This window comes from Diadema setosum, chromosome 6 (assembly GCF_964275005.1).
Source record: "Diadema setosum chromosome 6, eeDiaSeto1, whole genome shotgun sequence".
NCBI classification, from domain to species: domain Eukaryota; kingdom Metazoa; phylum Echinodermata; class Echinoidea; order Diadematoida; family Diadematidae; genus Diadema; species Diadema setosum.
In genome coordinates this window covers 42,094,848-42,121,791 of record NC_092690.1, presented here as the reverse complement: position 1 = coordinate 42,121,791, position 26,944 = coordinate 42,094,848, and the positions used below count along the sequence as shown (strand labels likewise).

General features: G+C 36.7%; 1 pseudogene; it reads left to right on the top strand.

The window, feature by feature from the left end:
• LOC140229815 (uncharacterized) overlaps nucleotides 1-26,715 on the top strand; it is a 137,731-nt pseudogene extending 111,016 nt beyond the window's left edge.
• Nucleotides 26,716-26,944: the final 229 nt, after the last annotated feature.

The following is a 26,944-nucleotide window of genomic DNA, read 5'->3' as shown; positions in this document are numbered from 1 at the left end:
CACATACTTGCTCTTACTATAGCATTTAAGTTGTGTTTGATCAAGGAATGTGCTATGCAACTCATGAATCTAAGAAATCCATTTAATCGTGGCTGTAAGATATTGAAAAGCTTGTAATTCATTTTCTCACTTCTCCATTTTTTTTTTTGGGGGGGGGGGGTCAAATTAGAAAAAAAAATGTCCTATACTGCAGCATTTTTTTCCATGTTATCATCCCATGGCTCACACAGCTTTAACATGCCAGTGACTCGCGCATCTTAAATCGATAATGTTGATACAGCTGTATCATAGAATGTGTGCTCTGCAGTGTAGTTACAAAGTCGTATTTTAATTAGATAAAATTGAATTGTTTCTTTCAATGGATTGATGATTATTGTGTCATTAAAATATCTGAACTACGGACTTTTTTTCATTTGTTTTCTCTCTTTTAGTCTATTCTCTACATGGATGATGACTTGAAAGATCTTCCGAGAACAAAAATTAGAGTGTTTTAAAATCACAGAGGAGATCAAAGTGCGAAGGAAGGACCATACCGCACTAAGCATTCCTTCTCAGCTTGTTGTCCTACTTCATCCAAAACTTTACCCAAGTTGCTTGGAGGAATAAAGCTGTCTGTTTGTTTGTTTGTTTGTTTGTGTTTTTTTTTACTTTAGCAGCTGTCACGTTATCAAATTTGAAAGACTCTCTATATATTAAGAAGCAAACTTTCTCACCTAATGAATATGCATTACTTATGAATTTAAGTTTAAAAGAACAAATTTATAGCCTTATGTTGTATTTGTTGTTCTTGAGTGGATCCGTGTTTTTTATTTACAGCTGCCAATTCATTTTCACTGAAGAAAATATTTGGTGTATCTTGGAGAAAACACAATGTTTGGTATGAAGGTGTGCTGACAGACGGCCTTGAATCTCTCTAATCAGTCTACGTATTAAAATACATGTAGTGTACGATTCACTTACAAAGAGCGTTATCCTGTGATGATGGTTTAGATAGCATTTCTGTCATCGGACCTGGGCCTAGTTGTCCCACTCTTTTTTTTTCAAAGATTATTGAATTAAATTTAAAAAAAAAATATATATATATATATATATATATATATCTCATTTCATATCACATCATATTACAGTTGTTTCATACAGTATGACTATTATGTGATATTGTATTATATTTTATTTTATTTTATTTTATTATACCATAGTCAGATAGCAGAATCAAATTAGTTCTCTCAACTGAACCGAACTTTTGAACAAACAGATGAACAGGTGAGGTGCGATATCAACAGTGTATTTCGTCATTTTTGTGTGTCATTTATCAGCTTCTCTCTACTTTCTATAAAAGTGTAACTTTCTGAGTCTTCACACTCACAGCTGTATGTCGTACAGAGATTAGCCATTGAGATACCTAATATAAAACATATACCTAATGCCTATCGATTTTAAAGTATTAAAGATTCCACACAATTTTCTACAAATATGAGAACGTTCATTCAGTGTAGAATACGGGGAAAATATTGTTTTTTTGAAGGGGTTTCACATTGTACAGTAGCTGTATGCCTAGTCTTATCGTGTAGTTTATAACTTTTATATTAGAAAATGGAGGAAATTGCTTATTTGTAGGTGCAGGGAAGGTAGAACGCCTGTATATAGACATCAGTTTATTGCATTTTGATAAGATATATAAGAGATACATACTAGCAAGCGACATATTATTAGAATGAGGGTTTGTGAAGATCGGAGCAGGAGGTTTATGTTGTAATGATATATTTGAACAACTTGATAAAATACTGCATATTGAATGTTACTTTCAGTCCAGTCACTGTCCTGATGGCATGCCACTGTATGAGTGTAAGCCAGTAATGAGCAAACAAACCAGGGTTTGAATTGGCCGCTTGCGAAGCCCATTAGATATGGCATGTTGGTGTCATCTTGGATTCCTGACTCAGCCAAATAAGTGTTATGTCTTGCGGACAGCATTTGAGTTCTTTTCCCAAAGATCCTAAATCCACTTTATCTTTAATAAAAGGGGCTTTTTGAGAAAAGCGTACTAACCTTTAGTAGTTTCATACAGTGAAATTAAAATTAAAATTACAAATAACAGGTGATCTTCGTACTTTAAGATGTATGAAACTTGCATATGTAAATATCTATTTTAGTGCTAACACAGAAAAAAAAAAAAAACCTGTATCGATGTAGTTATGTATTAGCTTATTTAGACGTGTACACGCTGCTATACATCAAAATACTTGACACCTATGCCGCCTTATATAAGTTTAATTTCAATCATTTCCTCCTTTTTTTCCATTTCGTACCTTTACTTAGTACCAAATTATAGCTGGGAATATGGAGTGTATGCATTTGTTATATTGTGCAAACATATGCACATGTACTATGAAATATGTCCGTACAATTTATGCACGTAACTAGTGACAGGTTGACTCACTATCTATCAGCCCAATAAGAATGTCAAATCCATGGCGGCATGGCTGATTATATGAAGATATCCAACAAGGAGCATAATGCAAATTACGATCACAGAAAATGCAAGTGACTTTTCTCTATGCATGGTTCTAGCAAAAACTTATTTTTTCTTTCACGCATCTTATTTCGATGCTCATCAACAAAATATCGTGCTCTTATAACGAATACTTATGCGAAGAGACGAATCTGTCGTCGTTTCACATTACCTAAAATTATCAAGCATTTTTTTTTCTTCAGCTAGTGACGGGAAACATTTAAAAATTAAAAATCCTCCTTTACTCCTTTAATAACATTTTGTCAGATTGCATAAAAAAAAAACTTATTTTCTATGAGGCCTATCGATTATGTACCCATGCAGTATTTCGTAATGTTGTCCTATAAAAGAAGAATAATGTGTATAATTGCTCCTTTGATAAGAATAGCAATTCCGTATAGCTTTGGCATAAATTTGAATCACCTGAATACTTTTATAAACTTAAAGGGATACATAGATTATGAAGATATAAGTATCGTTTGCTCTAACGAAGCAAGGAACTTGACAAGAGACTTTTGGAGGAGAGTTCTTAGAGAGTCTTTGGAAAGAGTTTTAGGGAAGTCATCGTGTTGTCAGCTAGATAAGTTTGTAACAACTCGTGTCGACAATGTGTGTCAACGGAAAGTATGTACCAATGAACTAGCAGTTCGCCCGGAAATACTCTTCTTCACTAGTCTTGAACTCCGTGTTGTACTTCTCTCATACGCTTGTCATAGTGATGGTAAATTGCTTGAATGTACTTGCATTCTTACAAGTAACTCTCTTCCATTGTGGAAAATTTTCCGATTGGGGGCATTATTTCCAACTTGGCCAATATCCTGCAAAATCCCTAATATAGTCAACTCGTATTTTCCGGAAACAACATTCATGTTACAAGGAATCTTAATGTTGATATACATTTATTTATTAAAGTTTCAGTTCTTGGATACGGCCAAGACTTTTCTTGATATTATGTCCTCATGATTTTTATTCCTTATAACAAACCCAACTCAAGTAGGTTATCATTAAGCATTTCTTTTTAAATTCAACCCAATTGTTTCGTCAGTACCATCTGACAAAGTTGCAACAGGTTTTTTTTTTTTTTTTTTAACTACAGGTAGTCAGTTTGTTTGGGGTTTTTTTTTTTACAGGTAGTATGTAGTGTATAGCTGACACTGATGTAACTTTTTTAAAAGTGTGTTCCACAAGTTAGGAAAATAAGTGAGTGGTTGTAAAAGATTCCAAAGCCTTCCGTGGATATCTAAGTCCGTGCTACAACAAAATTAACCATCAAAATAATTTCTATTATGATGATTGAATTTAATGTGCTGGGGAATCCCTCTGTAAATATATTTCAAATAAAAATTTCTTAATCAATTAATGTTACGTGTGGAAAACGTAAATAATTTGCTAATATTGTTTGTTTGTTTGTTTGGTTGGTTGGTTGGTTGGTTGGTTGGTTTATTTCTGCATTTTCTTTCTCCGAAAACAGAATGAAACAGATAACATACAAATCAATACACAAAAAAAAATGAAAATACCATCTGGTTAACAACATCAGTCTGAAGTGACATATGAATCAAAATAACATATTAAGGCATACTGTATCTATTAACAAAGGAGAAATCAATACAGGGGACCGTCATCATAAGCAGAGCTTAACATGGATAAGGCCCTATCTGAATATGTGATACCAATATAAGACAACACTTGTTATATATATATACTCATAAAACATTTTGCTAGAGAAAATAACAGAAAAGAAAAATAGTGACTTGGCGCTTTAAAACAAGAAAAAACAGCACGCAGCACCATTGACTACTGCATGGTATAGTAGACAATAAAAGTGTAGGTGTGTGCGAGTGACAGTGGGTCGTGTGTGCAGGTGACAGTGCAAGAAAGAATAAAGGCTGTAGCATACCTATTTTTGGGGTAAGGTATGCGCTTTACTGAATGTATGCAATATCATTATCAAGGAAAGGAACGGGAGGGAATAGAAAAAATCGAAAAAAGAAACACTTTGCATGGATCAGGGCTGACTGAGACTTCAGGAAAAAAAGAAAAAATACATCGATCAAAGACTACTAACTGGAGACATATTTCAATGATAAACACTTTTTTAAATGAGCTTGACAGGAAAAAAGTGAAGTACACTGCTTTAACTGATCAGGTAGGTTATTCCAGACATCGGGACCGTAATGTCTAACTGATTTCTAGGCTAAAACAGTTTTGGGGTTTACAAGGTGAAAGTTTGTCGAACGGTGAGTTGGATATGTGTGTATATTCGAATTGAAGTGAAAAATATTATGAAATAAAAAGGGAAGTTGATTTGTTGCGTACTTGTACATAAATATACCTGTTTGTAAAATGTGGATGTCCTGAAGCTTCAAAGTATGCAAACGATGAAATAAAGGATCTTTATGAGATAAATATGTGGCATTAGTAATAATGCGAATAGCACGCTTTTGGAGTAAATACAATAAATTCAGTTTAGTAATAATACAATTTCCCCATACAATATTTGAATACAATATATGAGGCAAAATTAAAGAATTATATAAAATAATCAGGGATCGTTCTGATAAGAGATCTTTCAACTTCCAGAGTTCGCCAATATTTCTTGATAGGGTCCTTTGTGGACAGGATATATGTTCGTTCCATGTCAAATGAGAATCGATTGTTATGCCTAAAAATCTAATAACCTGTTTCTCGCAAAGAGAAAACCCATCAATTGATATATTGACATTAAGATTCTGTGAGTAGAGTTTTCTAAAATGAACAAGATTTGTCTTGCTACCATTCAAAGATAACTTGTTTGATTTAAACCAATTCAATATATTCAATAATTCAGTGTTCAAACGATTAACAAGGGTCCCTATATCATAATCTGATGTAATAATGGGTATATCATCAGCAAAAAGTATAAAATTCAAAGATGGAGAAGAACTTATAATATCATTTATATAAATGTTAAACAACAGAGGTCCTAAAATTGAGCCTTGATGTACCCCACATTTAATATCAAGTTTCTGTGATTCATAAGACTGAAAACTAACATACTGTTGACGGTTTTGCAAATAATTTATAAACCAGAGCAGAGCTTAACCTCGTACTCCATACGCATTAAGTTTATGTATCAATACTTCATGGTCGATGGTGTCGAATGCTTTCGACAAATCCATGTATATACCTATAACATGCTTCTTATCAGCAAAAGCTTCAATTATTTTATCACACACGTGAGCTATTGCATGATCAGTAGAATATCCGCTTCTAAATCAAAATTGATGGGGTATCAATAAATCATTGGTTTGTAAAAACTGATGTAACCTTTTATACACATTTTTTTTTCAAGAAATTTGGATATACTTGGTAATAATGAAATTGGTCTATAATTAGTCATTGATTTAAAGTCATCTTTTTTTATGAATAGAAATAACTTTTGCAAGTTTGAATGAGTTCGGAAAAATGCCTGTTGAAAAAGACATATAAAATACGTGAGTTAGGGGGTTTGCAATGTAAAAAAAAAATGATTTGTTTCAATAAATGAACACTAAGACCATCATGCCCAGTCGATTTAGTTGTTTTCAGATTCTGGACAACATTGATTATTTCATGATCATTGGTAGGCGTGAGAAATAATGAACTTTCACAAGGATTGGGTAAATAATCAGTAAAATGTGTATTACATGAATTCATATTAGAAGCTAAACTAGGACCAACATTTATAAACTAATCATTAAATGAGTTGGCAATTGTGGTAAAATCAGTAATTTCCTCATTGTCAATGATGATAGAGTTGGTAGTTTCTTTTACCGTCTTTCCCATAAGAGCATTGACAGTTTTCCACAATAAAAAAATATTATCCTTATTTTTTTCTATATTAGTTGAATAATACAATTTTCGGGACAATCTTATTACTGGTGTTAATTGATTTCTATATTTGCGGTATTTCATAAATAAATTATTACTTTGATTCTTTATTGTTTGCTTATATAACTTACTACGGGTTGATATAGACCACATAATATCTTTGGTAATCCAGGGTTGTCTATTTTTGTTTAAAGGTTTCCGTTTACCCAAAGGAATATTTTTCTGATAATATTACAATAACCTGCTGATAAATTTTTCATAAGCAGTATCAGCATTGCCTTTATCAAATACATCGCCCCATTCTTCCTGCGCTAAATCAAATATCAAAGAATTAATATTACTTTCTGTTTCCTTATAATACATTTGAGATTTTTTATTATCAAAATATTGTTTTATTTGCAAAAAAAAAAAAACTATTATTGATGATAAAAACAGGTAAATGATCGGATATACCATAATAAAATATATCATTAGTAAATTCTGTGTTTATTACATTTCAAATATATTATCAATAAGAGTTTTTGATGTAGAAATTCTTGTTGGTATGTGGTTGATATGTGGTTGAAATAAATAAGCTGCCAATAAACTTAGCAACTGCATTGTATGATTATCAGTATTATTTAAAAGATCAATGTTAAAATCTCCCATTATAGAATTGTCTTTCTTTTCCTGAGAAATAATACTCAAAATTTGATCAAAACTTTCTAAAAAACAATGTTATTTCTTGGGGACCTATATATATTACCTATTATAGGTTTTCCCGATCAATTTCATTCTTTTGTCACTCAAATTCATTAATGTGCGTTCAAATTCACACAGCGCACGCACGCGAAAATATTCGGGCATTCAAATTCAGAATCCGAGCGATCAATTTCATTTTTGGGCGTTCTATTTCGTTTTCTTGAAATAAAATTCACGATTGGGCATTCAATTTCAAAATGCGAGCACCGACTTTCCTACTCGTGCATTCAAATTCATGCGACAGTCATGTGATAGTCCCAATGAGCTTGTTTGGAGCGTTCAAATTATTTTTAGGCGATCAAGTTCCTACTTCACGCAATCAATATTATCTAGCGAGGAAAATGGAGTACACTCTTAAGAAAGGAAAAAGGGCCAACACAACCAATGAAGGCTTGCATATAGTGTAATTATGATTGTTTACAAGTTCTACATTGTTCGCTGTTCATGTATTCTTTGTTTTTCATCTCAATAAATTTCAAATTGTAATGTCCAATCAGCAGTGCATCCAAATAACACAACGTTAATTCAGTCATATTTATTGATGATACTGCATGTTGACAATGCCCCAGCACCAACTACATAATGACAATTCATCATTTTAAAGACAAACTGACACACAATGATCTCACATATCCCGCAAAAGTAAATCAATAAGACGGCAATACACAACAAACCAAACGTATAAAAGGTTTATGTATCAGTTTCAATATAATCGAAATTGATTTTTTTTCCCTCGAAAGTGTCAACCAACCTTCCGTATAATGCTCGTCTGTAGGCCTATACAGTGCCTAATGTTTGTTTGTTTGTTTGTTTAATTTTCCATCAAAGAAGATGGCTGGATAACCAATATTCAGCTGCAATAGCTGGTCTTCCATATGGGGTCCAGTTAGATGTTCTGCTCTTTGCGATGAATAACAAAATGAAGTGGGATCTGTCACGTGCATGAGTTGTGACTCTCTACTACACAAATGAGTCCTCCATTTTATGTCCAATCCGACGGACATGTGCCAGCAAAATTATTCCTTTTTGCTAAGCGCGAGTTCAAAATTGTCAATGAACAGGTGGACCTCTACTGCAAAATAAATAATCATCATGGATCCCAAATTATTCAAAGCCAAATGAGAAACACATGCTTACACGGCCCAAACTAACTAAATTGAATGCAGTTATTTGGAACATGGTTGCCTATTCACGAATTTGAATGACCGACGAGATTCCGTCGCCAGCTTGACATGAATTTGAATGTTCATTGATGAAATGCGTGCTCCTCTCTAAATTTGAATGCTCCGATAGTGAATTTGAATGTTCCGATAGTGAATTTGAATGCTCCGACACTGAATTTGAATGCTCGGATAATGAATTCGAATGACCGGATTTTGAATTTGATTGCTGATTCAGTGCTGCGAGCGTGAAATGCGTGAAATCGAATGCTCGGAATAGGAACTTGAATGACAAAAGTATGAAATTGACTGGGAAAACCTATATTATATTTTTTGCTTTACTGTTCAAAATTTCAACAAAAATATCTTCCGTACCCTCGATATGAAAGTCATGCCTGACTTTTATATCAATGTTATTTTTAATGTAGAAAGCGACCCCACCTCCCTTACCCAAGTAACGATCAGAACGATACATTCGATAATGCTCTAAATTAAATATTGGTGGTGAATTTGTATTAAGCCAAGTTTCTGATATACCAATTATACTAAATTGAACATTTTGTAAAGAGGAAAGAAATGATTCTACAGAATCAAAATTCTTATTTAACTCTTTATGTGCCACGTTCGCACCTCCGACTCAGTCGACGGCGTGCCAACTTCGCATATTCTGCTCAACAAACAAAGCTGCCAAGACCGATCGATAAACCGCTAATTACTGCTAATCCCGCGGCACAATGAAAGCGTTTCTTGTGCTTATGTTCCTCTCATATACGGCTTGCATTCTATGTGGTGATCGACTATCAAGCGATGTTCCCAACTAGATTTGCTCGAACATTCTAAGTTTCTGTCACGGTTTAATGTGCAAAAGTCATGCCTTTACAGTAATGCAGCAACTGGTCATTCAAAAGAAAATTGAAAATAGAGTCGTTATACAATTTATATCGAAAAAAAGCTTGGCATTCCTCTTTAACTGTGCCTACTATTATGCACGTCTTAACAGAAATTTGTAGAAGTTACACAAATTGGAAAAACAGAATTCTTTCTCAAAGCATGACTACCTTCGTGTCTCAGAATAACGTGGCACACAGGGGGTTTCCACCCTGGCACATAAAGAGTTAAACTTCTGGCATTGATGTGAAGAAGACTAAACAAATAAAAAAAAAATGATTGAAATTTATTTTGTTTTATCAATGTATTAAACTCGGCAGTTGTGTAATAATCACTTTCGGAGTCATTCAAACTTTGATCATCAAAGATCATACCATGAGGGATTATTGTCGGTGTGGGGGTATGAGTAGAAACTGAAGGGTCGTGGGAAGAGTTTTTAGTGCAAGTGCAGGTGTATGTGTGTGCATGTGCGCTGAGCGTGCGTGCGTGTGTATTCATCTTGAGTGATTGTGATAAAGAGTGCAGCGTCTAAATTATTTACTTGAAACTAGAGTCACCGTATACAGAACTAGAAAAATATACAATGTCTGGAATATGCGGGAAGAATTAATGGAAAAAAAAACTACAACAGCATTTGGCAGTCTGCCAGGGGTACCAAAATGGATGATTATATACAGCAAATATCATCTAAATGATTACTTTTTATATATTTACGAGAAAAAGAACCGTAAAGGGATTGCGTAGAGAATCACGATACATACAAACAGATGTAACTATATCAACCATGTCATTATCAAAGACAATGACTATGTAACGATATACCTGTAAAATCATATGTACACAAACTTCAAACTATTATTACAATTTTACTTTTAAACTTTATATAAACCAATGATACAAATGAGGTGGTAAGTTTCATCAGAAATAAGGTAACATAGAGATTAATCAAGTTTGGGAGCTGTCACATTACTCTAGATCAGAGCCGGGCGGAGTGATCACAGTAGAGCAGCGTGATTAAAAACAAAACACAACTGTTTCATTACTAATGATTTGAGGAGCAAATAAAAGGAGTGAAAATAAGTTGAATGTGAGTGTGTGAAAAACTTCGGAATAATAAGCACGTTATCACCTGAGAATCGGTTTTTCGTTCGTAATGACACGTGAATAAGTAACCATGATAATATGAGAAAATTGCCAAGTGGAAAAACCGCGAGTTTCATTGAACCCAGAGTGATTGAGCAAGAAGATGACAGGAGCAGGGACATTGGTGTAAAGACTAAAGAAATCGAGCTGGTATAACAATCTCAGCTCTGGAGAGGACGTGTACAAAAGAATGGAATTTGACAGCAAATAGCCTTTTGTGTAGTACTGAAATTATTGTGAGACTTTACAAAACCGAATGAGCTAACAGTATACAACTTAATACGGTTAATGAAACTTAGAGAAACTTGGTGGGCTTAAAATCATTGGACAAGGGTCGTCGTACTGGACTAAAATTCCTGTGCATATTTTTTTATCATCTTTCACAACAAAAAAAAAACAGTTTTATCAAACTTATGGCAGTTAAACCAAATTGGTGTTTGCAGCACCAGGGATAGAATAAATGCATTAACATATTCATGCATAAACATGCTGTCTTTAAACACTGTGAAAGTGCTAGTTGTTTCATTACCCTCTCTTAATAGAGGGACACACACACACAAAAAAAAAATGAAACAGAACCTGGCTGCACATACAGTTGTATATTCGGATATAATGTGGAATGACGATCGAGTCGTCGCCTTAGGATCGGCATATTGCTACGTGGCATTAAACAACATACTGAGTTAATCTGAATTATTATTAAGAATATATCGTAATTTTTTATGCTTTCTTTTACAATCAATAATTTTTTTTTTTGTGGATAGAAATAAAGAATCAGGATTGGGCACTTTTAGTTTATAAAAAAAAGAAATAAAAAAGGAGTTTCGAGTTAATGCCACTATGGGGATATTTTGAGCGAACTCAGACAGAAATTATAGGGGAAAAAAAGGAGCTACAGATTTTGCATATCTCTTTGGGATCATCTACAGTATCACTAAAACTTCTTTTCAACATTTTAATTCTTTTCTTGAGCTTTTTCAAAACATTATTCATAACTTTCAATGTATTTTGCATATCACATGAAAATAAGTAAAGATGCTTTTAATAGTATTGCTTTCTTTGCTAACCGTTTGCATTTGGCTGCGCCATTTACTTGTTATCAAGGTTTATTGTTTCTTTCCCTCACGGAAGTTTAAGGGTTTTCCTCTATTTGAATGTCTTATTTGAAATCAAAAGGACTGTACAGTACTGGCTGAGGTGATGATTCAGCTTGTAAAGTTTTGCGAGATATTTAGGAACCGCTCTATGAAAATGTGTTAAGAGCATACAATTGTAAGGGCTATCAAAAGTTTATTTGATGAAAATTGGTTTTTGAAATGACTGAGATATCTAAAAACAAGAGAAAAAAAAACACAAAGAGACCCTAATTTAAATTAAATTCAATTCAAAATTATTTTATTTCCATATAAAGTAAAGAAAAGCAATATACATAACGCTTGCGACATGAATACATAAGTTCTAAAGGAACTTTCAATAACGTAATTTTCAACAAAACATGAATACAAGTGTCATAATGATGTCAACTCTGGTTTGGATAAATAAACAAGTAAGCAATACAATCTTAATTTATAACTTTACATGGAAATAATAAAAGACGTAGCCTGTCAATGTTATTAGGACCTTTTGTTTTGTATATCTAGCACGTTCAAGGCCAATTTTCAATAAGCGTTGAATCAGGTATCCTATCATGTACATGCAAGTGTTCCATTATTGTGACAGTAACATTATCAAATGGAGGAAGCATATTATATAGGGAATGATATTAAATACACATATATAAGTATAAACATATATATATATATATATATATATATATATATATATATTGCGAGAGGATGAAGCGTTCAACGAACGTAGCTAGTTCAGCGTGTTTATTACCAGGTTTTCGGTCTTTTCTTGAGACCTTCAAGGCTGTAACAAATACAAGTCACTGGCATGCATATAACAACATGGCTGCAGCCGTAAGCTTTATAAGTCTAACTAGCGTGTGCATCACCCTATTAAATGTAATATCAACGCTAAATGTAATATCGACCCTAAATGTGATACACCTTAACCCTAAATGTAATAACAACCCTAAATGTAATACATTCTAACGCTAAATGTAATAATCGAGTCAACCCTAAATGTAATACGTGTCAACCCTAAATGTAATACATGTCAACCCGAAACGTAATATCGACCCTAAATGTAATACATCTTAACCTTAAATGTAATATCTACCCTAAATGTAATACATCTTAACCCTAAATGTAATATAGACCCTAAATGTAATACATCTTAACCGTAAGTGTAATATCAACCCTAAATGTAATACATCTTAACCCTAAATGTAATATCAACCCTAAATGTAATACATCTTAACGCTAAAGGTAATAACGACCCTAAATGTAATACACCTTAACCCTAAATGTAATAACCACCCTTATTGCAATACATTTCAGCCCTTGATGTAATATCGACCCTAAATGTAATACATCTTAAGGCTAAATGTAATATCGACCCTAAATGTAATACATCTTAACGCTAAATGTAATAACAATCCTAAGTGTAATTCATGTCAACCCTATCAAATGTAATACATTTTAATGCTTAACCCTATAAAGCCCAAGGGGGGCACATTGTGCCCCCCCCCCCCACCATATTTTCGTTTGCCACTCCCACACCCTTTACTCGATTTCAACCAAATTTGGAGACTTTTCCTAGAATCTTATTGCAAACATTTTGATATATAATTTAGCCATGTCCGATATTGCTGGTTGCCATGGCAACCGTAAACTGACAACCATGTTCGTCAGATTTTGCATGATTTTCTGTTCCAATTTCAGTTAACAGTATAATAATGGATGAAATGGGGGATTTTCTTGGCTGTAATTTGCTGAAGGACCAAAATGTGAAGTAATAATGGTTGTGAATTACCCTGAAATGCTCTTTGTATTATTTCCTTTATTTTTCCACGACATAGGCATCAAACAATAGATATAATACAGAAATAATTGAAAATACAGCATTTTTCAAAGACTACCCTTTTATTCTGGGTTATATTCACACAAGCTTTGCCTGTGATATCATTTGTTTATCATATGTGACCCGCTACAACAAAATGACCCTAAAGTCGGACGAGGTCGATTATTTGAAAATTGCATGATATAATCCCCTAATCTTTCTGTTTTAAGTTGATATATAACACATTTTATAAAAATAATCGGCTGCGGAGGTATCGATGCTTAAAAGAGAGCATGTCGAGACGTCTGGAAAAGCACTGTTTCGAGAAAAGCGCCCTAAAAGTCTTCCTTTCGACGCAAACACGATCAAGGGACACGCAAGTCAGTTTTCACCCCTGGACAATAGAAGGTAAGCCCTAGCAACCCCCGAAGAGTTCATTCATCCCTTACGAAAAAGTCATGTGGTACTCCTGTGGTAATTACCACAGGACGGTACCACAGGACAGTACCACAGGAAAGTACCACAGGACAGTACAACAGAGCAGTACCACGGGAATTGTCCTGTGGTATTTTGGGACATACCACAGGACAGTACCACAGGAATTCCTGTGGTATTTTGGGACGTACCACAGGGCAGTACCACAGGAAAGTACCACAGGACCGGTACCACAGGACAGTACCACAGGAATTCCTGTGGTATTTTGGGACGTACCACAGAACAGTACCACAGGAACTGTCCTGTGGTATTTTGGGACAGTACCACAGGACAGTACCACAGGTTGATCATTACCACACAGCATTACCACAGGGCAGTACCACACAGCATTTCCATGGTACCACAGGAGAGTGCCACACAGGATAGATCGAAAAAAAAAAATCTGGGAGACTTTTAGCCACATTTCAAGGAATATTTCTGATAGGTGAGTGATGGATTTTAGGACAAACATGGCCCTACTTAATAACCTGTCCTACTCCTCACATATAACCTCAAACGAGAGTCTAATAGCCAAGTGCCAATCTAGTCCTATAATAGATCTATATAGTCATATTCTATTCCTAGGTAGCCATCGACCCTATCAGTACATATATATATGGCCGTCTATCCGTAAAGCATTAAGGCATGGTTACTAACTCGATTATACTTTATTATCAAGATATGAAATTACACTTTCATAACAATATCTATGATATTGGGAATAACATAACATAATTAGACAATCTTTCATAAAGTTCAAAGTAAGTTCCACCATTAATACTTTGACTTTTTAAGTCATATTTGTATTTTCTAAAATCTAGAGTGCTTTTTATGAATATTCATGAGCTATGTAAAAATTTGTACCACAGGAGTACCACAGGAGTACCAGTCCTTATGAAATTTCTCATGCTTTACATCAGCACTTTCACTAAATAGGTAATACTGTAGGAGTATAGGACAGGATAAGTAATGGCAAATCAATTGTTATAATTCACAGCATAACTCATCTATCAATTAATTGAGGAATATCAATATGTGCTTTTTTGTTTGTATTTTTGTTATAAATTTCAGTTAATTCTGCCTTACAATTTTCCTGTGTGGTACTCCTGTGTGGTACTGCTGTTTGATATTCTCCTGATGTGATAGTCCTCTGGTATAAAATGTTAAGAAAAAAAAAAGAATATCCTGTAGCATTTTTCTGTGGTACTTACGAATTTAATTTGCTGTGTGGTACTTCTGTTTGGAATAGCACCATATTATGATTTTCCTGTGGGATTTTGGACAGTTCCTGTGGTACTCTCCTGTGGTATACATCGAAAATTACCACAGGAATTCCTGTCGTACTGTCCTGTGGTACGTCCCAACATTCCACAGGACAATTCGTGTGGTACTGTCCTGTGGTACGTCCCAAAATACCACAGGACAAGTCATGTGGTACTGTCCTGTGGTACTATCCTGTGGTACTTTCCAGTGGTATTGTCCTGTGGTACTGCCCTGTGGTACTGCCCTGTGGTACTGTCCTGTGGTACGTCCCAAAATACCACAGGACAAGTCGTGTGGTAATGTCCTGTGGTACTATCCTGTGGTACGTCCCAAATTACCACAGGACAAGTCGTGTGGTACTGTACTGTGGTACTATCCTGTGGTACTATCCTGTGGTACTGTCCTGTGGTACTGCCCTGTGGTACGTCCCAAAATACCACAGGACAAGTCGTGTGGTACTGTCCTGTGGTACTATCCTGTGGTACTGTCCTGTGGTACTGCCCTGTGGTATTTTCCTGTGGTACTGCCCTGTGGTACTGTCCTGCGGTACGTCCCAAAATACCACAGGACAAGTCGTGAGGTACTGTCCTGTGGTAATATCCTGTGGTACTGTCCTGTGGTACTGTCCTGTGGTATGTCCCAAAATACCACAGGACAATTCCTGTGGTACTGTCCTGTGGTATGTCCCAAAATACCACAGGACAAGTCGTGTGGTACTGTCCTGTGGTACTTTCCTGTGGTACTGCCCTGTGGTACTTTCCTGTGGTACTGTCCTGTGGTACGTCCCAAAATACCAAAGGACGAGTCGTGTGGTACTGTCCTGTGGTACTATCCTGTGGTACTTTCCTGTGGTACTGTCCTGTGGTACTGCCCTGTGGTACGTCCCAAAATACCACAGGACAAGTCGTGTGGTACTGTCCTGTGGTACTGTCCTGTGGTACTGTCCTGTGGTACTGCCCTGTGGTACTGTCCTGTGGTACGTCCCAAAATACCACAGGACAAGTTGTGAGGTACTGTCCTGTGGTACTATCCTGTGGTACGTCCCAAAATACCACAGGACAATTCCTGTGGTACTGTCCTGTGGTACTATCCTGTGGTACTTTCCTGTGGTACTGTCCTGTGGAACTGCCCTGTGGTACTGTCCTGTGGTACGTCCTAAAATACCACAGAACAAGTCGTGTGGTACTGTCATGTGGTACTATCCTGTGGTACTTTCCTGTTGTACTTTCCTGTGGTACGTCCCAAAATACCACAGGACAATTCATGTGGTACTGTCCTGTGGTACTGCTGTGTGGTATACATCCCAAAATACCACAGGACAATTTGTGTGTATACTGTCTTGTGGTACTGTCCTGTGGAACTTTCCTGTGGTAATGTCCTGTGGTACTGCCCTGTGGTACATCCCAGAGTACCACACGATCCTGTGACACACTGCCACACAGTTCCTGTGTTAACATATATTTGTGTGGTACATTGTGTGGTACCAACCAGTACCACAGGGAGTACCACATTTGCCTGTAAAACAGTACCACACAGTTCCTGTGGTAACATTATTTATGTGGTACATTGTGTGGTACTGACAAGTACTACAGGGAGTACCCTACAAGCCTGTGGTACAGTACCACACAGTTCCTGTGGTAACATTACAAGTGTGTGGTACATTGTGTGGTACCGACAAGTACCACAGGGAGTACCACAGGACTTTTTTTTCACCAACCAATCAGTGACCAGGATGTGAGAAGCGGCTGAGCATAGCGCACCCAGCCCGCACGTGCACCAGTCGACTGGGCAGTGTGCGAGCTTCAAGCTTCGGTTAGCAGCAAGCAGCAAACTGACCGATGAGATCACTCTGGTCGCTGTTAGGGGCGGAACCTATCTGTGGCGCTCAATCCAAATTTTCGAACCAGTTTCTGCTTCGTTGAAACGCCAAAAAACATGGCTCAGAAAAACGCTATTTTTTTATCTTTCCTTTGATCATTTTGCTTCAAAATTTCGACAGATGATAGAAGACATGTTAGCCTCCAATAATATATCAAAATCAGAAAATCGTAAGTTTTGACCAATTTTAATGCTCTGACTTCAAACTCGATTTTCACGGCTTCGACAGTGCGCGACTTTAGGACCTTTTTGTTGAAGTGGGTCACATATTATCAATCTGCAAACTCAAAATTTCAATATTTTAGAAATATGAAATGTGATACCAATATATGTACCCATTCCAAGCAATACATCATAGGTTTCATATATTTCTTTATATTGTAATGAATAGCGCCCCCACATGTTGACCTTGAGCAATTTCAACCATTACAAATTGTGAAGGTTGACTTGCTTTTCCTTTATGGTAAATATGAAAATGATTGATATAAAATAGAAACATATATACTGGGGATAAAGAAATACAAAGAAAAAACATGATTTTAGCGTATTTCCTATGTATTTCTTTATATTTTGGTAAATAGCGCCCTCAGTGGATGACCTTGTGAAATTTCAAATGTCGGGTCATGTAGAGTATGAGTTGCTCTACCCATCTGCCAAATATGACGGTCATACACCATATAATAAAGAAGTTATATAGGGGGGCACAATGTGCCCCCCCCCCCCCTTTGGGCCTGGAAGGGGTCAAAATAGCTTGGGCTTTATAGGGTTAATGTAATTGCGACCCTAACTTTAATACACCTCGTTATAGGGAGTGTAACCAACGCAAAATATCGGGCAAAAGGTCAGGAGGTAGGGGATATGACGCAACCTTCTATAGCATTCAAGAGCAGCAAGAGTTGCTTGGATTTGTTTTTGTTGTCTACCCAGGTAAAAAATCAAACAGTCTTACTAGTTCCTTTGTTTGCTGCAAAGTTAATTAGGTCCATGTGACATAGTTTTTAAATCTATTACCTTAATCATACAATCACACAAATATTTTGTTCAGACTTCGCTCAGTCTTGCAAAGAATTTTTGCTTTTTTTTTCTTTACCAACAAAACTGTAAACAATAGAGAACACTGAATGAAGATTTGAATACAAAATGTTTGCGTGATTGTATGATTCACATTAAAATTCAAACTTTATTTTCACTCTTTCTTTTCCAACAGAATGTACACGAAACAATATTATGAGTTTGACATGCCAGTAATAAAAAATACATAACCAGGCAGGATTAACAACATGTTCATGTCTACATGATACAAAAAAAAGATACATACACTCTATATACACTCTGCGAAAAAAAAAAGTGGATGTACCCACTCAAAAGACTAGATGCTTGTATCATATGGGTACCTCTGAGGGAAAGGGGGAAATAAGGGGGTGAAAAGCTTGCAACTACAAAGAGTGCGGGAAACTGGGAAAGTCGGGAATAGAGAAAAAAAGAAAGCAAAAGCGTGAAAATAGGGAACAAAAAACAGGGAAAAGAGGAAGAGAGAGAGGTATGATAAAGGTAATAGATTTAAAACTGTGTCACATCGACCTTATTAACTTTGCAGCAAACAAAGGAATGTTACTAATAATACTGTGTGAATTTTACGTGGGTAAATAACAAAAACAAATCTAAGCAACTATTGCTGCTTTTGAATGCTATAGAAGGTTGCGTCATATCCCCTACACCCTGACCTTTTGCCCGATATTCTGCGTTGATTACACTCCCTATAATGAGGTGAATTAAATTTAGGGTCATAATTACATTAAGAGGGTTGACATGAAATACATTTAGGATTGTTATTACATTTAGCGTTAAAATGTATTACATTTAGGGTTGTGATAATATTTAACGTTAAGATGTATTACATTTAGAGTCGATTTTACATTTAGGGTTGCTATTACATTTAGCGTTAAGATGTATTACATTTCGGGTCGATATTACATTTAGGGTTGAAATGCATTACATTTAGGGTTAAGGTGTATTACATTTAGGGTTGATATTACATTTAGGGTTAAGATGTATTACATTTAGGGTCGATATTACATTTAGGGTTAAGATGTATTACATTTAGGGTCGATATTACATTTAGGGTTAAGATGTATTACATTTAGGGTCGATATTACATTTAGGGTTAAGATGTATTACATTTTAGGGTCGATATTACATTTAGGGTTAAGGTGTATTACATTTAGGGTCGTTATTACATTTAGCGTTAAGATGTATTACATTTAGGGTCGATATTACATTTAGGGTTAAGATGTATTACATTTAGGGTCGATATTACATTTAGGGTTGACATGTATTACATTTAGGGTCGTTATTACATTTAGGGTTGTCTCTGGTTATTACATTTAGGGTTAAAGTGTATTACATTTAGGGTGACCCGATTACTACATTAAGCGTTAAAATGTATTACATTTAGGCTTAAGCTGTATTACACTTAGGGTCGATATTACATTTAGCGTTGATATTACATTTAAAGGTGATACAGCGTGAGTCTATTAGGATCATTTATCAAAGGGTTCATAGATGTTGTATAACACGATACGACAATAATGAAAATCAACCACTTCATATTATCGGTTACATTTCATTTGGGTATAACCATAGGGACTTTTCGATGGTGTTTACGTGGCCAAATTTCTAGTACAAAACATATGTTTTAATTTGCTACAGTCCACCCGTTACGTCCGCGGTGTTATCATCTATTTCGATTTTTAGTGCACGCCGTTCATGACGTACTGCTGACGTCATGACCCCCGTCCCCTCCAGGCGATTGGTGCGCCAAGCGATGACGTCATGCGCAGTTCCTTAAAATGACGTACCTCGACGTCCACGTCCAATGAGTGAAATCGAAAAGTCTCTACAATAATGTCAGGCTGAACATCCGCGTGTTATTGGTTATAAGAAATATGAGGGTATCATTATGCAACAATAATATAGATGATGACTGGTGGGGGAGGGAACATACGGAATGTTCCACCCGAAGGGTTTGAAATGCTAGTGAGAGAGGTAATAACTCCCGACACGAAGTCGAGGGACTTATAATTACTGTGCGCGCGCGGTCGTAGGCCTTCTGCCATTATTTTGTTACGTAAAAATGTTTTCCCATGTGAGAACATTACAAAGAATGTTCGCCCATGGGCGAACATAACGAATGTGCCTCCATCACGTGACTGTGTTTAGCCAATCACTAACTGGTACTTGACTAAACCCATCTAATATTGGCCAATGTTTGATATCCTCCTGTTGTATACTATAATGACGTAAATTTATATGTGTATTACATATTGGTGATTTTACTGAATATATGTAATATCAAACGAGAATAACCGCAGAAATTTCCTCAAGACTGGAAATAGTTTGACATGTTTTAACCAAACAGGGATATTGTCACATCTTAGTCAAAGTAAGGGAAACTTGATATGTCGAAATCTCCCATTCTACTTTACGCAGATTGTGTTTAACCCATGTCGTTTTTGTTTCGTGAAGGAAACACACAGATTCCCCCCGCAAACAACATCAGTTCACATTCCTCCATTGTATTGATAATACAAGTATGACAGGAGAAGTGCCACAAGCAATACCAGAATCGCTCCTAAGTACGGGAAGTCCGGAGTTATATGGCGCTCTCTGTATTTGATATTTTTTTCCGCGAGTTTAAGGCACTTCAAGAGTATTTCTAGAAACTGAACACTCCTTTCCGGGTCTTCTGTCGGTGTCTTACAGGAGTCATTGCTGCTGTAGTTGTCCACGATCCATATATTCTCCCTTGGAACATGCGTTCTCAAATGGAGCTTCTCTCTAAGCTTGTCGGTGGAATCAAGTCTGTGTTTGTGCGTCACCACGAGGGCGATGCGATGACCTGTGAACGGGAATTAGTCCAATAAACACTATGAGGTTCTTTAAGAGCTGACTCGTCTAGCATTCACAGACTCAGAACACAGGGTACTTTTACTGTATTGTGTCAAAGAGACGGACTATAATAACGTGGGCTTATTATTGTATAGCGCGCACAGAATTACACCAATTTATGATACAAAACCAAGCCCATTCTGAAAGGAAAAGAAAATATAATCTCTACCTATTTAGCATCAAGTTGAATCAGTCTCTATTCCTAAATGTAGAAGCTCATGATGATAACGCATTACATAGCTGCTGTCATTATATTAACTTGATTTTTATGTGTTTATATTTGTCTACTAACGATTCAATCCACTCATCTCCAGTTCACGCTCTGCATATGAAAATAGCAATACCGTAATGACGGCTAACTTTGTCCGAGAATTTCGTAATATAGTTCCCGACGTCATCGTCAAGCAACCGCTGAGCTGTGTGACTGTATGGCACAGGAGAAAGGAAAGAATTGAAGTCAGAATCACCCACAACGTGCCTTGTAACAGACTCAAGATTGTATAACAATTGATTGAAATTAAGGATTTAGATATCATATAGTCTTGTAAAATCATTTACAAACTCATTTGATAATTTTTTTTAACTCTTCTTGCAAAAAAAAATAACATTGAATAGATATGTGACCTGAAGCATTGTTTCAACGAACGAATGAGAAAACAATGTTACTGTGATCATTGCACATCTGTCCAGGTGACACCAAATAAGCTTGCATATTGACACAGAACGTGACTCGGTATCTATACGAGAGATAACTTAGTGAGGCTCACATTGACTTCAAGACGAATATTGGGCAGTGGATGGTCTTGCCACACCTAAGCCAGCCACCTGGGACGTGTCCACGCTTTCCTACTGTTATAATGGACAAAATTAAAAATCATTAAGACATAAATAGATGCCTTGCACACGATGTCAAAAGGCTGATACATACCTTTGTTTTAATCTACATGTATATCAAAATCACGGGTTGAAATTTGCCGTAACATCCTAGTCACCATTTTATACATGCATTCTGCTTAATAGGCTACAAGACATATGACATGTATAATAACCCAGTGCCAGTGTATTATGTTGTCATTCAATTCAATTACATTTCATTCAATTCCATTTACTGCATGATATACTTATCATTTAGATTTTGACGAAAAACAATATGAGCACAAATCATTGTACTCTGCTAGTATCAAACAAAAGACTAAACCACATTAGTCATCTGTTACTGTCACTGTACACTCTTAAAACATCCGAGTCAGAACTGACCCGGAACTGGGTCCGTTGGGGTCACACACCGTTCCGGGTCAGAAATGACAAGGAATGGGGTCAGATATGACCCATTCAGAGTCATGAATTGGGTCAGGGTGACCCCATTCCCCCGTGACCCCCAAATTCCAAGTCACTTTTTATCCGGAATGGTGTGTGATCCCAACGGACCCAGTTCCGGGTCAGTTCTGACTCGGATGTTTTAAGAGTGTAGAATAGTGTTCTTATAGTCTGGGTGCCAAAGCCACTTTTGGGGCCTAACCTTGTTTTACCGTCCATTCAATGTTTTTTTGATGATCTTACCCTATTTCGAGGGTGCTGAATCCGAATCTGGATGATGCAACTTTTGCATCCTTGAGGGTTTTGAGATATTCAAGATGGCCGCCAAAATGGCCGCCCAAACCGGAAATTCACAAGTATTTCCTTCTAAATGGTGTGAAATTGAAAACAATTGATGGTCTTACCCTATTTCGAGGGTGCTGAATCCAAATCTGGATGATGCAACTCTTGCTTCCATGAGGATTTTGAGATTTTCAAGATGGCCGCCAAAAATGGCCGCCAAAATGGCCTCTCAAATCGGAAATGTTGATATGTTTTCCCTTCTAAATGGTGAAAAATTGAAAACAATTGATGGTTTTACCCTATTTCGAGGGTGCTGAATCCAAATCTGGATGATGCAAGTCTTGCATCCTTGAGGATTTTGAGCTATTCAAGATGGCCGCCAAATTATGGCTCCCCAAACCGGAAATTCTCACGTATTTCATTCTCAATGATGACAAATTTAAAACAATTGATGGTTTTACCCTATTTCGAGGGTGCTGAATCCAAATCTGGATGATGCAGGTCTTGCATCCCTGAGGATTTTGAGATATTCAAGATGGCCGACAAAATGGCTGCCAAAAACGGAAATTTCCATGTATTTCCTTTTAAATGGTGAAAAATTGAAAAGAATTGATGGTTTTTACCCTGATTGGAGGGCACTTAATCGGAATCTGGATAATGCAACTCCTGCATCCTTGCGGATTTTGAGATTATTCAAGATGGCCGCCAAAATGGCTGCCAAAACAGGAAATTTCCACCTATTTCAATCTTAATGTTTCGCAATTGAGAATGATTTTATTGATGATTCTACCCTATTTCGATCACTGTGCTGAATGCGAATCTGGACGATGCCACCCTTGCAGCATTGAGAGTTTGGAGATATTCAAGATAGCCGCCAAAGTGCTCGCCAATATTGATGGTTTTACCCTATTTCAGGTTTGTGTCAATGGCATAATCTAAACCCAACCATACTCTGCTGATAAACGAATGCATATTGTACATCCCAGTTTGAACATGCAGTACAGTGAAACCAGCTTTACCGGATATCTTGGAGTTTGTAAGAAACAGCTGTGCCAGGAATTAATCTTGCAAGACTACAGATGCGGTTGAATATTTGAAAGATTACACTGTTACATCTATATATCATGGATATGCTTTGAACACTAACAATCAGTGGACAAGACATACCCATCTCGATCATACAGCTGTAATTGTGATAGTGATGCAGAGAAGTTTACTGAGATTCCCAACACTACCTGTTTTAATCCATGAACAGTTTTAATCGTTTCATCCATGAATACTCACATTGGTTAATAATTATTGGTTTATATTTTTGGTCTTGATGACATTGTTGAAAACAAGAGTTGGACATATTTATAGTTCTGCTTCAAGTTTTTCTTCAATGTGACGTAATACCATATATATATATATATATATATATGTGATAAAAACCTAAAATGGCAATAGATTTTTATCACATATATATATATTATATGACCTATACAGATACCGATGCGAGATTGGTCAAAATGCTGTCACGTGACCACGGTTACGAGGATGAGAAGCGTTATATTTCCAAAACATGACGTAAATTACGTACAATCATGAAATATAACCCCGTATGTAAACAACAGGCGCGCTATGTCACGAGTAGTGACGTAAACAATAATATCAAAAACAAACGTCTGCTCTCGCGCAGATGCTTTGCAACTTACAGTACTAATAGAGTAACATGCATGTTACTGTAGTATAAAGTATAGTAAGGGTACTAGGTCTCGCGCAGGGACTTAATGATCGCGCATAGCGTAACTGCGTATAGCAAGCAATATTACGCGTAGGACTAAGCGCAAAATTTGCCGATACGCCCATGGAATAAAAATACCTGACAACCGCTAAACATGAGAAGAAAGCAGGTAAGAAATTTTGATTTCAAACAAATTTTTCACTAAATTTACAATTTTTTGGAACAAAATTTTCACTAAATTTCCAAGTTTTTACCTTATAATTTACCTACCTTTGCTTAAAATCTTTTTTTAAGGATGTTGTAGCCTAGACGTGTCGTCTCGCTTGTCTCGTTCGTATGATCGTAGCCGATAGAATTCGTAATTTGTTCGATCGATCGTTGATAATATTCTACGAAAGCCGAAGCACGCTACAGCCGCAGAGAGGGGCAGACACTTTCAGCTGCGCGATCTTTACATACCCCGAGAAGGTGAACGCACAAAAAGAAGTCCGACATACAAACGGCGACAGCGCACTACTCCGTCATCGTATCATCAGGAGATTCTGGGAGGTGATTTTTCTGCATTTTCGTGATATTCATTGAGAAATTCAGGTACGATTATGGAATAACTTCTATTATAAGAGCATTTCAAATTTTCGTGCGCGATATCTAGACCCCTCAACCATACAATGTAATAAGCGCGTACTTAATAAGCGCGTAGCGCGAAATATGAAATTGCAATAGGGGCCTAACTAACGTTAGTTACATTTGTTTTCGCCAAAATGGCGTGTTCGACAAATCGTTTCGCATCTCTTGGAGAGGATGATCTGGACAAATTAATAGATGAAAAAGACTCCAAATCTACTAAAAGAGTCATCAACGTAGCGGAGAATATATTGAAAGCTTACACAGAAGCCAAAGGATTAAGCATTTCCGAGACGATAACAGCGCAAGAACTAAATAAGTTTCTCCGTTCATTTTACGCTTAAGTTCGCAGATCGAATGGGGAATTCTACAGTAAGAGATCGATAACTCTGCGATATGGACTACAGAGACATTTCAAGAAAGTGAGTGCTTTCGATGTTGTAAATGACCCTCAAGGAGGCAAATGAAATGTTTCATGCAATTCTCGTTAAACTAAAGAAGGAAGGCAAAGGATCTGTGGTGCACAAAGATCCTATTACACAGGAGGACATGTTGAAAATCAAATCGTCATCAGCACTGGATTTAAATTTGAGTATGGTAGCCCTACTACATATCGACCACCTTCTTTTAAACCGACCGCGTATAATTCGCGCACTGAACACTGAGTACGCACTTCTCTGCGCGCAAAGCACACAAAAATGGATTAGCTTTGAATGTAAATGAGGATGGTGTGGGAAAACGCGATAATTCACTGTTCATTAATGGTTTTAATCAAGGACAAAATTTCGAATGAATATTTTCACCGAATCGTAATGACAGCACAATGTAATGTCTATGGAAGTTTCTAAAAGGCTTCTAAAAAGCTTCGTACAACACGGTGTTCAATACAACTCGGTTTGCGTGCATTGTCAATGCAAAAAGAGCGGTCGATCCTAATAACGCGATTTACCGCGGGGAGCTGAAACGAGGCCACGCTAGTAGTTCGTCGGCGATATTTATTGAAACTTCGAATCGAAAAGGGAACAACGGCATTTATAGAGCTGGATTTTCTCAATCACGTAGGTCAAGTTTTTTTACGCGAATTTCAGTGTTAAATGTTCTTATCAAGCAAATAAACATTAGGCGGTCGATGAGTAGTAGGTCCAACCCTACTCCCAGAGGTCTTCAGTACAAAGTGTTCGTTGACATTAGGTTGCACCTTTGCAATCGCGGTAGAGAAAACTTACGCAATTTTTCAAAAACAGATTTTGACATCGCGACTGATTCAACAAATGAGAGATATGTTTACCTTGCTGGTGACAAACTGACTACAAATCATCGTGGAGAATCACTGGATGACTCCCGTAGTCAGCAAGGAAGAATATATGACACCCACAAACCAGACTGTCCAGTTGAAGCATTTCAAGTTTATGTTTCCCATCTCAATCCAGCTAATGACGATTTTTTTTTTTTCAACGTCCAAAAGTGAACGTGGAAAGTGACGAGCAAGTGTGGTACTGCAATGCTCCCGTCGGTAAGAACACTTTGGGTGACAAAATGAGGAAAATATCCCTTGAAGCACAAACATCAAAAATCTACACGAATCCCTTTACTGCCTACGCGCAACATCGATTCATGTCCTAACGCTAGACGCTAGTGGATTCGAGGCCAGACACATTATGTCAGTATCCGGACACAAGTCCGAAAGTAGCATCAAACACTATGCCTACGTCGATGAAGCAAAAAAAAAAAAAAGAAGACGGATGAGTAGATGCCTTTCATCAGTATTAAGTAAAGAGGCACCTTCGACGACTGTAATTCCTCCTAAGCCTAGTTCTAGTATGGTAGGTGTGCAACACACCGACCGGGTCCATATCGACCGACCGCGCACTATAATGGAATTGCGCGTACTACAGAAAGAAAATGTATGCATGGGTCTACGCGCATCGGTGTACGATTCTCCACTGGGCTACGCTACCGAGTAAAATGTGGCGAAAACAACTAAGTATTCCCTCTAACTTACCGAAATTTAGCAAAATCGAAAAAGGTTTATCGTGTAACTACATATAACTAGGCCTACCTTTGCTGACTCGTTGTTAGATGTAGTATCCTTCCGTAATAAATTTGACGATTTTGACCGCAAAATTGTCACCGCCGCTTGTACGATCGTCCACACACGTTACACATACACATGACATAAACATTTTGTCGCCC